Genomic DNA, 17,173 nt, shown 5'->3' with positions numbered 1-17,173 from the left:
CTGAAGGGGCCAAAAATCTTACGAAAACTAAAATCACTTATAACTTCGTTAAAACACGTTTAAATGGAAAAATAAGCTTTTTTTGTGATCACTCATATTTTCCTTCAAAAATGGATTTATTGGTCAAAAAAGGTTAAGAAAACTAAAATCGCTTATAACTTCGTTAAAACACGTTTAATGGAAAAATAAGCTTATTTTGTAATCACTCATATTTCCCTTCAAAAATCGATTTTTTGGTCAAGAAACTTAAGAAAAATAAGCTTATTTAGTGATCACTCATATTTTCCTTCAAAAATCGATTTTTTTACCAAAAATCTTACGAAAACCAAAATCGCTTATAACTTCGTTAAAACACGTTTAAATGGAAAAATAAGCTTTTTTGTGATCACTCATATTTTCCTTCAAAAATGGATTTATTGGTCAAAAAAGGTTAAGAAAACTAAAATCGCTTATAACTTCGTTAAAACACGTTTAAATGGAAAATTAAGCTTATTTTGTGACAACTCATATTTTCTTTCAAAAATAGATTTTTTGGTCAAAAAACTTTAGAAAACTAAAATCGCTTATAACTTCGTTAAAACACGTTTAAATGGAAAAATAAGCTTATTTTGTGATCACTAATATTTTCCTTCAAAAATCGATGTTTTTGTCAAAAAAAATAAAGAAAACTAAAATCGCTTATAACTTTGTTAAAACACGTTTAAATTGAAAAAAATCTTATTTGGTAATCACTCATATTTCTCTTCAAAAATCGATTTTTTTTTCCAAAAATCTTACGAAAACTAAAATCGCTTATAACTTCGTTAAAACACGTTTTAATGGAAAAATAAGCTTATTTTGTAATCACTCCTATTTTCCTTCAAAAATCGATTTTTTTTACCAAAAATCTTACGAAAACTAGAGTCGCTTATAACTTCGTTTAAACACGTTTAAATGGAAAAGTAAGCTTATTTTGTGATCACTCATATTTTCCTTCAAAAATGAATTTTTTGGTCAAAAAACTTAAGAAAACTAAAATCGCTTATAACTTCGTTAAAACGCGTTTAAATGGGAAAATAAGCTTATTTTGTGATCACTCATATTTTCCTTCAAAAATCGATTTTTTGGTAAAAAAAATTAAGAAAACTAAAATCGCTTATAACTTCGTTAAAACACGTTTAAATGGAAAAATAAGCATATTTTGTGATCACTCATATTTTCCTTCAAAAATCTTTTTTTTTTTGCCAAAAATCTTACGAAAACTAAAATCGCTTATAACTTCATTAAAACACGTTTAAATGGAAAAATAAGCTTATTTTGTGATCACTCATATTTTCCTTCAAAAATCGATTTTTTTGCCACAAATCTTAGGAAAACTAAAATCGCTTATAACTTCGTTAAAACACGTTTAAATGTAAAAATAAGCTTATTTTGTGATCACTCATATTTTCTTTCAAAAATCGATTTTTTTTTGCCAAAATCTTATGAAAACTAAAATCGCTTATGACTTCGTTAAATACGTTTAAATGGAAAAATAAGCTTTTTTTGTGATCACTCATATTTTTCTTCAAAAATCGATTTTTTGGTCAAGAAAATTAAGAAAACTATAATCGTTTATAACTTCATTAAAACGAGTTTAAATGGCAAAATAAGCTTATTTTGTAATCACTCATATTTCCCTTAAAAAATCGATTTGTTTTGCCAAAAATCTTACGAAAACTAAAATCGCTTATAACTTTGTTAAAACACGTTTAAATGGAAAAATAAGCTTATTTTGTAATCACTCATATTTTCCTTCAAAAATCGATTTTTTGGTCAAAAAAATTAAGAAAATTAAAATCGCTTATAACTTCGTTAAAACACGTTTAAATGGAAAAATAAGCTTATTTTGTGATCACTCATATTTTCCTTAAAAAATCGATTTTTTGGTCAAAACCATTAAGAAAACTAAAATCGCTTATAACTTCGTTAAAACACGTTTAAATGTAACAAGTAAGAGTGTTATATTCGGCTTTGCCGAATCTTATATACCCACCATCAAATCACTGCCATATAAATAAACCTTGATATTTTGAATATTTTATTATTATATATCGATATTAATGAGAACATCAGGGTAGTATTTGAAAGAGGTCAATTAATGGGGGTTTAACTATTGACAGTGCTTTTCGAATTAAATATGTTAATTTATATAGGGAGTAGTGTTATATATACATATATGCGCCAATTCTCATATAAGTCGGTAGGAAGATTTCAGTTCCTTATTTATTTCAAATTTCATAGATCTACTTGTATTTTTTTGCCAGTAATGAGCATTAAATCATTATGGACCAATTCTCATAAAATATGGCGAATTGCGTTGAGGTATTCGTATTTTTCTCGTTGGGGTTATAATGGACTGATCCGCTTTTGGTAGAGAGATTTCAGTTCCTATAGAACTTATCAGTGTCGAATTTCATCGCTGTACTCGCATTTTTAAGCCAGTAATGAGCGTTTAAGTTATTTTCTGATGGGGACCTTAAATGAAGGATAGGGATAATTATGGACCGATCCCCACAAAATTTTGTAGAGAGATGTTAGCTCATACAAAACTATATCTAATTTCATCGCTTTACTCGTTTTTTAGGCCAGTAATGAGCGTTAAAGTAATTTTCTGTTGGGGACCTTATATGGGGGATAGGGTCATTTAAAGCCCGATCCACATACAATCTGTGGAAAGGTTTTTAGCTCCTAAGATACTTATTTATGTCAAATTTCTTCGCTATACTCTTATTTTTAATCCAGTAATGAGCGTTAAAGTAATTTTATGAAGGGGACCTTATACAGGGGGTAGGGTCAATTATGGACCGATCCACATAAAATTTGGTGGAGAGATTTTCAATCGTATAAAACTTACTTCTGTGAAATTTCATCGCTATACTCGTATTTCTACGCCAATAATAAGGGGACCTTATATGAGGGGTAGGGTCAATTATGGTCTGATCCACATATAGTTTGGTGAAGAGATATCGACTTGCATGAAACCAATGTGTGTCAAATTTCGTCGCTATATTCGCTATGTTTAAGCCAGTAATCAGCATTATAGTCATTTTCAAAAGGGGACCTTATATGGGGGTAGGGCCAATTATAGACCGATCCACATAAAATTTGTTAAAGAAATTTTGACTCATATAAAACTTACTTCTGTGAAATTTCATTTCTATACTCGTATTTTTAAGCCAGTAATGAGCGTTAAAGTAATTTTATGGAGATGACCTTATATGGGGGGTAGGGTCAATTATGGACCGATCCACATAAAATTTGGTATAGAGATTTTCACTCGTATGAGACTTACTTATGTCAAATTTCATCGCTATACTCGTATTTTTACGCCAATAATGAGCGTTAAAGTCATTTTCAAAAGGGGACCTTATATGGGGTGTAGGGTCAATTATAGACCGATTCACATAAAATTTGGTGGAGAGATTTTCACTCATACAAAACTTTCTTATGTCAAATTTCATCGCTATATTCGTATTTTTAAGCCAGTAATCAGCATTATAGTCATTTTCAAAAGGGGACCTTATATGGGGGGTAGGGCCAATTGTTTTCCTATGTCCGCCATAATTCAGAATTTTATTTCGGAAGTCAAAAAACTGACTTATGCGAAATTTCGTGCCATTTGCTTCATAAACAACGAATTTGTGAATGTTTGAAGCTTTTTACACAATATTCCGGGTTGTACATTTGTATGGGGGCTATGTGAAATCGTTCACCGATTTTGCCCATTTTCAATACCAAACATTTCTAATCAATAAAAAATATTTTGGGAAAATTTCATCTCAATATCTCTTTTTTTTGTGGACGCTATCGTGCCAACAACAGACGGACGGACAGACGGACGGACATAGCTAGATCGTCTTAGAATCTTACGAGGTCCCAGAATATATATACTTTATGGGGTCTGTGAACAATATTTCGATGTGTTACACACGGAATGACAAAATCAATATACCCCCCATCTTTTTTGATGGTGGGTATAAAAATAAGCTTATTTTGTGATCACTCATATTTTCCTTCAAAAATCGATTTTTTTGCCAAAAATCTTACGAAAAATAAAATCGCTTATAACTTCGTTAAAACACGTTTAAATGGAAAAATAAGCTTATTTTGTAATCACTCCTATTTTCCTTCAAAAATCGATTTTCTTTGCCAAAAATCTTACGGATATTAAAATCGCTTATAACTTCGTTAAAACACGTTTAAATGTAAAAATAAGCTTATTTTGTGATCACTCATATTTTCCTTCAAAAATCGATTTTTTGGTCAAGAAACTTAAGAAAACTAAAATCGTTTATAACTTCGTTAAAACACTTTTAAATGGAAAAACAAGTAAGAGTGTTATATTCGGCTATGCCGAATCTTATATACCCACCATCAAATCACTGCCATATAAATAAACTGTGATATTTTGAATATTTTATTTTTATATGTATATCGATACTAATGTGAACATCAGGGTAATATTTGAAATAGTTCTCTTAATGGGGATTCAACTATTGACAGTGAAGATTTCGGATTTGACGGTAGGAAGATTTCAGTTCCTTACTTATTTCAAATTTTATAGTTCTACTTATATTTTTAGGCCAGTAATGAACATTAAAGTAATTATCTTAAAGGGACCTTGTAAAGGGTTAGGGTTAATTATGGACCGATCCTCATAAAATATGGTAAAAAGATTTTAGCTTAAAATTAGTTTATGTCGAATTGCATTGCAGTATTCATATTTTCAGCCAATTAAAGTAATTTTCTTAAGGGGACCTTATATGGGGCGTAAGACTAATTATGAACCGATCATCCTTAAATCACGTAGAACGATTTTTATTTATACAAATCATATTTGTGTATAATTTCCAGCCAGTAATGAGTGTTGTAAAAATTTTCGGTGATCTCTACCAATTTTTATGATCCTCATAAAAATTGGTAGAGAGATTTCGGTTCCTATAGAACTTATCAGTGTCGAATTTCATCGCTGTACTCGCATTTTTAAGCCAGTAATGAGCGTTAGAGTATTTTTGTCTAAATGGGAGGTAGGGTCAATTATGGGCCGACCCCCACAACATTTTGTAGAGAGATGTTAGCTCATACAAAACTAGTTTATGTCGAATTTCATTGATCTACTAGTATTTTTAAGCCAGTATTTAGTTTTAAAGTCATTTTCTGAAGGGGCCTTATATGGGTGATGGTCTGTTACAGACCGATCCACGTAAAATTTTGTAGAACCATCTTGGTTCATACAGGTCATGTTTATAACGAATTTCATCGCTTTTCTCATTTTTTAGGCCAGTAATGAGCGTTAAATTATTTTTCTGATGGGGACCTTATATGTGGGGGGGGTCAATTAAGGACCGATCCACAAAAAATTTGGTTAAGAGAATTTGGATCTGAAAGAACTTACTTGAGTCGAATTTCATTGCTATACTCGTATTTTTACGCCAGTCATGAGCGTAAAAGTAATTTTATGGAGGGGACCTTATATGGGGGGTAGGGCCAATTATGGACCGATCCATATAAAATTTGGTGGAAAGATTTTGGCTCCTAAGGTACTTACTTATGTCAAATTTCTTTGCTATACTCGTATTTTTACGCCAATAATGAGCGATAAAGTCATTTTCTGAAGGGAACATTATATGGAGGGTAGGGTAAATTATGGACCGATCCACATAAAATTTGGTAGAGAGATTTTGGCTAGTATAAAACTTACTTCTGTTAAGTTTCACCGCTATAGTCGTAATTTTAAGCCAGTAATGAGCGTTAAAGTAATTTTACAAAGGGGACCTTATATGGGGGGTAGGGTCAATTATGGACCGATCCACGTAAACTAAGGTGGAAATGTTTCGGCTGCTAAGATACTTACTTATGTCAAATTTTTTCGTTATACTCGTATTTCTACGCCAATAATGGGCGTTAAAGTCATTTTCGAAATGGGACCTTATTTGGGGGGGGGGGGGGCGTTGTTGTAGGGTCAATTATGGACCGATCCACATAAAATTTGGTAGAGAGATTTTGGCTCGTATAAAACTTACTTCTGTGAAATTTCAACGCTATACTTGTATTTTTAAGCCAGTAATGAGCGTTAAAGTAATTTTTTGGAGGGGACTTATATCAAATTTCATCTCAATACTCGTATTTTTACGCCAATAATGAGCGTTAAAGTCATTTTCTGAAGGGGACTTTATATGGGGCGTAGTGTCAATTATAGACCGATCCACATAAAATTTGGTGGAGAGATATTGGCTTGCTTGAAACCTATGTATGTCGAATTTCATCGCTATATTTGTATGTTTAAGCCAGTAATCAGCATTATAGTCATTTTAAAAAGGGGACCTTATATGGGGGGTAGGGCCAATTGTTTTCCTATGTCCGCCATAATTCAGAATTTTATTTCGGTAGTCAAAAAATCGACTTATTCGAAATTTTGTGGCATTTGCTTCATAAACAACGAATTTGTGAATGTTTGAAGCTCTTTATACAATATTCCGGGGGGTACATTTGTATGAGGGCTATGTGAAATCGTTGACCGATTTTGCCCATTTTCAATACCAAACATTTCTGATCAATAAGTGCCAACAACAGACAGACGGACAGACGGACGGACATAGCTAGATCGTCTTAGAATCTTACGAGGTTCCAGAATATATATACTTTATGGGGTCTGTGAGCAATATTTCGAAGTGTTACACACGGAATGACAAAATCAATATACCCCCCATCTTTTTTGATGGTGGGTATAATAAGCTTATTTTGTGATCACTCATATTTAACTTCGAAAATCTATTTTTTGCCAAAAATCTTACGAAAACTAAAATCGCTTATAACTTCGTTAAAACACGTTTAAATGGAAAAATAAGTTTATTTTGTGATCACTCATATTTTCCTTCAAAAATCGATTTTTTGGTCAAGAAACTTAAAAAAACTAAAATCGTTTATAACTTCGTTAAAACACGTTTAAATGTAAAAATAAGCTTATTTTGTGATCACTCATATTTTCCTTCAAAAATCGATTTTTTGGTCAAAAAATTAAGAAAACTGAAATCGCTTATAACTTCGTTAAAACACGTTTAAATGGAAAAATAAGCCTATTTTGCGATCACATATATTTCACTTCAAAAATCAATTTTTTGCCAAAAATCAATTTTTTGCCAAAAATCAATTTTTTGCCAAAAATCAATTTTTTGCCAAAAATCTTACGAAAACTAAAATCGCTTATAACTTCGTTAAAACACGTTTAAATGGAAAAATAAGCTTATTTTGTGATCACTCATATTTTCCTTCAAAAATAGATTTTTTGGTCAAGAATCTTAAAAAAACTAAAATCGTTTATAACTTCGTTAAAACACGTTTAAATGTAAAAATAAGCTTATTTTGTGATCACTCATATTTTCCTTCAAAAATCGATTTTTTGGTCAAAAAAATTAAGAAAACTAAAATCGCTTATAACTTCGTTAAAACACGTTTAAATGGAAAAATAAGCTAATTTTGTAATCACTCATATTTCCCTTCAAAAATCGATTTTTTTTTGCCAAAAGTCTTATGAAAACTAAAATCGCTTATAACTTCGTTAAAACACGTTTAAATGGAAAAATAAGCTTGTTTTGTAATCACTCATATTTTCCTTCAAAAATCGATTTTGGAAGAAAAATTTTGGCTCACATTAAACTTATTTATTTCGAATTTCATCGCTATACTCGTACTTATAAAACAGTTATGTCCGTTAAAGCTGTTTTTTGGAGGTCCACTTGTATGGGGGCTATCCGAAAACGTGGACCGATATTGCTCATTTTCAACACCAAACAAACCTTTGCAATATAGAATATTTATGCAAAATGTCAACTGTCTAGCTCCTCTCGCGTGGTCCCTATCGCGATTTCAACAGACAGACGGACGGACGAACAGACGGGCGGACATGACTAGATCGTCTTAGAATTTAATAAGGGCCCAGAATATATATGCTTTTATGGGCCTATGACCAATATTTCGATGTGTTACAATTCCCTTTGTAACACATCGAAATTTGATGGTGGATATAAAAATTCTATATTAAGTATAAAAACTTATGAATTAACCCTTTTTGACCATATAAAGTTTGTAGTTTTAGACATATTAGATTGAAAATAGACCGTTAAAATGTTTACGTAAATTATCAGTGTTAAAAACAAAATTTTCCTTTTAAAAATATTATTGTTATTTCTTTTATTCCTCTTATTATTTAGAGCATTATTCAAATAGATAGCGTTTTTTCGAATTTTTGAACTTTTGTGTTAAATTATTCCCAAGTGCCTTAAAGGGTTAATCTACCTTTTTTTCAGTCTACTTTAAATATCGGACTATATACGATAAATTCCAGCCATTTTTGGTAAATATTATTTCGATATGGTACACTAAAAATTCCCAAATATTGCAAAATTTGACCTTTGAACTCCACAGTTTATGGGTTAAGAATGTCCGATTTTAATAAAACTTCGGATATATATTTTATATTATCTGGAATATAATACTCTGATAATACTTTATGTAAAATGTGCAACAGTAAAGAACTAATACGTATTCTCTAAAATATAAAAAAAAATCCGATTTTCTCGAAATCCGCCGAGTTCAAATCTCAGGTACAAGTAAACTGTAAGAAATATTGATCAAATTTTTTACCGTTTAATAGCCTTACCTATTGACTATAAATCCTCATGAGAAATCCTAAAAATTTTGAAATTTGTTTAACAATTTTTCAAAAAAACTGAAATTAGAGATTTGAAACGACCGTTGAAAAATTAAACTTTTTTTCCATAGCTGAGAAGAAGTTTGCGTTATCTTATAAGGGGAAAAATTAATATTCGAGTAATTATAGATATGTTTTAAGTACCAAAATGTTTTTTAAGAATATATCCGAAAAAAAGTAAATTTGTTGGTCACATTTCGAATTCATGTGCCGTGGGACACGTTAATGGCCTGGGGAATTTGTAATAACTTTTAAAGTTTTCAAGCAATTTTTGTGTTTTATATCTTTCCGAAATGCTTACTCTGTACACATTACGATTTCTTTACAATAAAGTTCAAAGTGTATTACTAAATGATTAAATTTGAAAAAAAAAAACTGGAAAAAATCGATATTTTCTCCTGTTAACGTTATCCTATCAGACGAATTTTTTGTATGACATAGTTTTTTTTGGAACACTCTAATGTGTATGTAGGAGTGTGCTCTGACATAGAAATAACATTTCAGAGAATATTGTAATTTTTTTTTTTTTAGAAAAATAAAAATCAAATCAATTAGGAGCGTACAGAACTAGATATTACAATTGATTTGGTTGAGAGAATGTCGAAAAAAATAACTGAAATATTTGCAGTAGGACAATGTTTACGCACACAAAAATACAACAACCAAATAAATATGTAACAAAATTTTTTTATCATAAAAGTAAAAACAAACTAAAATCCCTATTGGAAAATGCATAGAAAAATCCAACAAATCCGACATGAGCTATGGGATTATATGTACAGATGTTCCTTAAATTACTATTTTATTATCATGTGAACGAACTTTTAACAAAATGTCAAAAATATTTTGTAACCAATTATATCGAAATTTATTAAAATAGTAAAAACACACATATGTATTTTTATTTTTGACGAAATATTGGATGTATAGTGATTTATGAATAGTAAAGAGCTTCTGGGAATACTATCATAGACTAGACTAAACTATATACTTGGTTATAGACTAGACTACACCATATACTAGAATTGAATAGACTATATAGTACAGACTATACTAATGACTAGACTGACTTATATAAACTTAAACGAATACAAAAATACTTTCAAGGTTGTTGGCTTTTAAAAATTTCACCCTCCATAAAAATACGATTTGATGCTTTAATTTAAAAGTGTTTGAATTTTCGCTGGCTGGATTCTTTCATTTCGTTTGGTTTTTCAGTGTTTTAGTTTTAAGTAGAAAGTCGAGTAATTCATTACATTTAAACGATTTATAGTGGTTTGGGGGTAAAAAAACGCTTATTTTAGTTTGTTTTAAAATTATAGTAAACTTAAGAAAAAACTGTATTATTATTTATGTAATTTTAAATGTGCATGTTTGATGACAAGGGGAAAATTTATGAGGAAATAGGATTTAATATCATAAAATGGAATTTTAATCGAAATCATCTTTAATTTATGTTTATGGATTTAAAAATGAAAATCAAAGAAAATAAAACATTAAGCTTAATATATAAATTTTTATAAGCTGTTTTCAACAGAAAATTTTTAGGAGTTTGATGAGTGTATGAGAGTATGAGTGATAATTATCTACGTTTTAATTAAATATTAAGTATACGCCCCATTAGTTAAATATTCAGTTGTAATGTAAATTAATTTTTTTAAGAATTTAAAATGTGACAGAATTATTAATGTGGCGTTTGATTTCAAAATTTAACCATTCCATTCAATCAAAATGCGAACCATTATAATGTGTATATACTTTATAGTGGAAATTACCAAGAAGACTATAACTTTATCTATATATACGCTAAACAGCGATACCACTGTGAGTGGTAAGTTCCAAATTGTAGTTTTGTTTATGCTTTCGTTATTTTTTTTTTCTGAATATTAGTATTGCTATTGCTGTTTCCTTTAGCATATACATTTTTGTTATAATAACCAAAAGGTCCCCAGGAGATTTTTGTTTGTCTTCACTGTTTAACCTCACGAAAAAATTGCTATTTAAATTAAGTTTTATTTTTCCAGTCAAACTGCGCCGAAAAGTTTTGTTTGCGTTTTTATTTAGATTTCGATTTACTTACAAAGTCATCGTTTTAATGACAGTTTGAAAGATTGCAAGTTTGCTTATATATTACACGAGTACATGAGATTATGTGCTCCAAGTCTGTGGTTTTATTTGTAGTTGCAACTGCGATGTGTGAACCATATTAGGGGAACTTTCTTTTTGTCAAAAACTAGACTATGACTAGACTATGACTAGACTATGACTAGACTATGACTAGACTATGACTAGACTATGACTAGACTATGACTAGACTATGACTAGACTATGACTAGACTATGACTAGACTATGACTAGACTATGACTAGACTATGACTAGACTATGACTAGACTATGACTAGACTATGACTAGACTATGACTAGACTATGACTAGACTATGACTAGACTATGACTAGACTATGACTAGACTATGACTAGACTATGACTAGACTATGACTAGACTATGACTAGACTATGACTAGACTATGACTAGACTATGACTAGACTATGACTAGACTATGACTAGACTATGACTAGACTATGACTAGACTATGACTAGACTATGACTAGACTATGACTAGACTATGACTAGACTATGACTAGACTATGACTAGACTATGACTAGACTATGACTAGACTATGACTAGACTATGACTAGACTATGACTAGACTATGACTAGACTATGACTAGACTATGACTAGACTATGACTAGACTATGACTAGACTATGACTAGACTATGACTAGACTATGACTAGACTATGACTAGACTATGACTAGACTATGACTAGACTATGACTAGACTATGACTAGACTATGACTAGACTATGACTAGACTATGACTAGACTATGACTAGACTATGACTAGACTATGACTAGACTATGACTAGACTATGACTAGACTATGACTAGACTATGACTAGACTATGACTAGACTATGACTAGACTATGACTAGACTATGACTAGACTATGACTAGACTATGACTAGACTATGACTAGACTATGACTAGACTATGACTAGACTATGACTAGACTATGACTACTATGACTAGACTATGACTAGACTATGACTAGACTATGACTAGACTATGACTAGACTATGACTAGACTATGACTAGACTATGACTAGACTATCACTAGACTATGACTAGACTATGACTAGACTATGACTAGACTATGACTAGACTATGACTAGACTATCACTAGACTATGACTAGACTATGACTAGACTATCACTAGACTATGACTAGACTATGTCTACGACCACGACTACGACTATGACTACGACTATGACTACGACTAGACAATACTAATTACTTATTCTTTATTTTACGCGTGTAATTAAATGGAAAAATTCCTGTAGACATTAATTATATCACAAAAAACTATAGTGTTTTTAACATAATCAGCTTAAATACTCTTTTTGCTATATTCAGCACGTTTTAAATTCTGAAAGACAATTAACAATTTCGCAGAAGATGACTATAACAGTGAAATTTTAGCAAAAAATCATATTTATTTAAAATTAAAATAAAAACTATTGAAATTTAATATTCAAAAAGCTTATTATTCTTAAATCTTTCCCGTTTCTATAATTAAACATTCTTTTAAACATAAACAAAAATTTTTTCCCTAGCTTTATTTTAAGATTTAATTAAAAATAGCATGCTTCTTGGTAAAAATTTCCGTTTAAGCTTCACTTTGATGTTTCAAAGTAAACATTTGTCTTTCTTTTTTATTCAAACTCAAGACTCAAGCAAATTAATAAATAAAAAGTTTTATTATTTTTCTGAAAATTAATTAACATATGTAATCTGTAGTCTTCTGCAAACGCAAACAATTTTCCAAATAAATTCTATAATATGAATATTATTAAAATAATTGTCACAAATTAGCTGAAATAAGAGAAATGTGCCTGTGTAAATATTTTTTTGCATTTAATATTAAATCATGATGCTGATAATCATAATGATGAGATTGACGATAATATTGTGTTGCTGATAAACACCATGTTTAACGTGTTTTAGCATTGACAGTTCACAGCTAATTAAGTTATTTATATAATTTACATATATTTGTGCTGACAATACATCTGATTTAGCACCATAAACAATTTTAAGCTACAAGCAACTGTCAATAGGCGTGCTCAAAGCCTAGTCATATCATTGGTTAAAAAAATTAAATTATTAGATTAAAATATGGTCTAGGGCTTAAACTAAAGACTTGAGGTTGTATAAGACAGTGGGCTACACTAGGCTGTATACTAGACCATTATATTACTATAGAATAAACTATAGTCTAGGCAAAACACTAGACTAAGTATAATCTAGACTATGAACTTGAGTAATGGCTGCACTATAGATTAGACTATGAAATCGAATTTGGATTAGACTTTAGAGAAGAATATAAGCTAGAACTGTGGAATAGGTGGTAGACTATGAAATAACTAGATGATCGAATAAACAATGAAGAACTAGAAAATGAAATATTTCGTTTCTGTTTTATAGTTTTACTAAATATATCATATGTTTAGCGCACGATATTTAAAATGGATATCGCGTACAAATTCGACGTTCTGTAAATATTTTAAATATATAGTTAGTTAGTTAGTTAGTTAGGTAGTTAGTTAGTTATTAGTTTTAGTTCGTTAGTTAGTTACGTTAGTTAGTTAGTTAGTTAGTTAGTTAGTTATTAGTAGTTAGTTAGTTCGTTAGTTACGTTAGTTAGTTAGTTTAGTTCGTTACGTTACTTCGTTCGTTCGTTCGATTCGTTCGATTCGTTTCGTTCGTTCGTTAGTTGTTACGTTAGTTCGTTAGGTTACGTGCGTTACGTTCGTTCTTACGTTCGTTAGTTCTCGTTCGTCGTTAGTTCGTTCGTTCGGGCCTTCGTTCGTTCGTTCGTTCGTCGTTCGTTCGTTCGTTCGTTACGGATTGTACATCGTTCGTTTCAGTTCGTTAGTTCGTTCGTTCGTTCGTTAGTTCGTTCGTTCGTTCGGTGCGTTCGTTCGTTCGTTCGTTACGTTCGTTAGTTCGTATCGTTCGTTTCTTCGTTAGTTCCGTTCGTTCCGTTCGTTCGGTTAGTTCGTTGCGTTCGTTAGTTCGTTCGGTTCGTTAGTTCGTTCGTTGTTCGTTTCGCGTTCGTTTACGTTTCGGTTCTTCTTCGTTCGTTCGTTCGATTCGTTCTTATTCGTTCGTTCTCGTTCGTTCGTTCGTTCGTTAGTCCGTTCGTTCGTTCGTTCGTTCGTTCGTTTCGCTTCGTTTCGTTCGTTCGTTCGTTCGTTCGTTCGTTCGTTCGTTCGTTCGTTCGTTTCGTTCGTTTCGTTCGTTCGTTCGTCGTTCGTTCGTTCGTTCTTCGTTCGTTCGTTTAGTTCGTTCGTTCGTTCGTTCGTTCGTTCGTTCGTTCGTTCGTTCGTTCGTTCGTTCGTTCGTTTTCGTTCGTTCGTTCGTTCGTTTCGTTCGTTCGTTCGTTCGTTCGTTCGTTCGTTCGTTCGTTCGTTTCGTTCGTTCGTTCGTTCGTTCGTTTCGTTCGTTCGTTCGTTCTTCGTTCGTTCGTTCGTTCGTTCGTTGTTCGTTCGTTCGTTCGTTCGTTCGTTTCGTTCGTTCGTTCGTTCGTTCGTTCGTTCGTTTCGTTCGTTCGTTCGTTCGTTCGTTCGTTCGTTCGTTCGTTCGTTCGTTCGTTCGTTCGTTCGTTCGTTCGTTCGTTCGTTTCGTTCGTTCGTTCGTTCGTTCGTTCGTTTCGTTCGTTCGTTCGTTCGTTCGTTCGTTCGTTCGTTTCGTTCGTTCGTTCGTTCGTTCGTTCGTTCGTTCGTTCGTTGTTCGTTCGTTCGTTCGTTTCGTTCTTCGTTCGTTCGTTCGTTCGTTCGTTCGTTCGTTCGTTCGTTCGTTCGTTCGTTCGTTCGTTCGTTCGTTCGTTCGTTTCGTTTTCGTTCGTTCGTTCGTTCGTTCGTTCGTTCGTTCGTTCGTTCGTTCGTTCTTTCGTTCGTTCGTTCGTTCGTTCGTTCGTTCGTTCGTTCGTTCGTTCGTTCGTTTTCGTTCGTTCGTTTCGTTCGTTCGTTTCGTTTCGTTCGTTCGTTCGTTCGTTCGTTCGTTCGTTCGTTCGTTCGTTCGTTCGTTCGTTCGTTCGTTCGTTCGTTCGTTTCGTTCGTTCGTTTCGTTCGTTCGTTCGTTCTTCGTTCGTTCGTTTCGTTCGTTCGTTCGTTCGTTTCGTTCGTTTTTCGTTCGTTCGTTTTCGTTCGTTCGTTCGTTTCGTTCGTTCGTTCTTCGTTCGTTTCGTTCGTTCGTTCGTTCTTTCGTTCGTTCGTTTCGTTCGTTCGTTCGTTCGTTCGTTCGTTCGTTCGTTCGTTCTTTCGTTCGTTTTTCGTTCGTTCGTTCGTTTGTTCGTTCGTTCTCGTTCGTTCGTTTCGTTCGTTCGTTCGTTCGTTCGTTCGTTTCGTTCGTTCGTTTCGTTTCGTTCGTTCTTCGTTCGTTCGTTCGTTCGTTCGTTCGTTCGTTCGTTCGTTCGTTCGTTCGTTCGTTCGTTCTTCGTTCGTTTCGTTCGTTCGTTCGTTCGTTCGTTCGTTCTTTCGTTCGTTCGTTCTTTCGTTCGTTCGTTCGTTCGTTCGTTCGTTCGTTCGTTCGTTTCTTCGTTCGTTCGTTCGTTTTCGTTCGTTCGTTTCGTTCGTTCGTTCGTTCGTTCGTTCGTTCGTCGTTCGTTCGTTTTCGTTCGTTCGTTTTCGTTCGTTCGTTCGTTCGTTCGTTCGTGTTCGTTCGTTCGTTCGTTCGTTCGTTGTTCGTTTGTTCTTAGTTTTCGTTGTAGTTCGTTAGTTAGTTCGTTTGTTCGTTCGTTCGTTGTTCGTTTGCTGTGTTCGTTTAGTTCTTCTTCGTCTGTTCGTTTTGCTCCTCGTTTGTTTTTTTCGTATTCGTTCTTGTTCCCATTTTTGTCCTTCGTTTGCATCGTTGCCTTTTCCTTCCGTCCCCCGACGTTTTTTTTTTTGGCTTCCCTTTCCCACACGTTCGACGTTTTTTTTGCTTTCCATACAAAATCGACTGATACATAAAATTATTAATTCGAACATGGGGAAAAAGTGTACTCACCGACGAAATAATTCGCTTTCCGAATGTCCAGCTGCAAATCGTGCCTTCTTTCACAACATTGGTATTGTAAGGGCGTACGTGTTACCAACAGCACCATAGGTATATAAAATGCCACCAAAGAACCAAATACAAAAAAAAAAAAAAATTCACGATTTTTATTGACACAAGCATTTGACTGGGGCATGATGTTTTTTTCATTTACAAGACCTTGAACGAAAAAAGTGTAACACACAATAAGAGGCCATAAATAAAAGGTAATCAAAGGACGAATAAAATCCTTTGTTAAACATTAATTCAATATCAATAACAAGTAATTAAAAAGCCAAAAAAAAACGAAAATAAAGTAACATAAAAAAGAAAGAACAATTTTGAATTAAAGAAATATAATTCAAAAGAGACTCACCAATTTTGGATTGTTATCCATTACTATATACTTATGTAAAATGTCACTGAAACATAAACGACATCTCCTTTATACGTACAAAAGACAACACAATGAAAAGAAAGAAAATACAAAATAAAATATTGAATATTTACCCAATACTCTTATAGAGCTGAATACAATCATGGCCATTACCCAGACAATGGTAATTTTCATGCCAGCCAAAGTTTCGTTGAACAATGCCGTGAACCCAGTGTATTTCGTATTCCCAAATAACGATCCAAACTGATGAAGCACATATGCAGGATGCTCGATTTACATGCCATAACATCACAGGTCAAATATATATTGCACCATGTAAAACTTAATGGCCAATAACCTGTAAGCAACATGAATATAAAGAGAAATGAAAAACATGACAAATGAATATACAAAAATAATAAAATACAGACATTTGGGGAAGCAAAAAAGGTAGATTAAAATTAATGAATTAAATAATTCGCCTTTAAGCATGGTTTAATTTATGATATTTACTGTACAGTGAGAAGTATGCTGCACATATGTAACATAGCAGTTCGTGTTATTTTGTTACATAATTTAAAGTTTCTTGCTTTAATGAAGTGATCTTCTAAACTAAATAATAAAAAAATATTAAATAAAATAAAAAATATTAATTAACGGTATTATAACTGCTTTTCAGTTTTATATGCCTCCATTTATAATAGTACTATTCAAATATGTTGCACTTATTTTCGTATTTCGAGGATCAAAAACAAATAATGTTTAAATTGGCAAATTTTTTTTGTGAAGCCGTTATATGAACCCTGAATAATAGGATTGGCTTTTGATATTCTAACCAATTTTATCTCTGAAAATTAATTTAATTAAATCAATGCAGAATAAAGACCATAGTTGTGGAATAAAATAAAATACATTCTATGTCTGTT

The sequence above is a fragment of the Lucilia sericata genome, unplaced genomic scaffold (assembly GCF_015586225.1).
Source record: "Lucilia sericata isolate MDLA Ls3-8-SP2 unplaced genomic scaffold, ASM1558622v1 Contig001870F_arrow, whole genome shotgun sequence".
NCBI classification, from domain to species: domain Eukaryota; kingdom Metazoa; phylum Arthropoda; class Insecta; order Diptera; family Calliphoridae; genus Lucilia; species Lucilia sericata.
Note: the sequence above shows the minus strand (reverse complement) of the source record.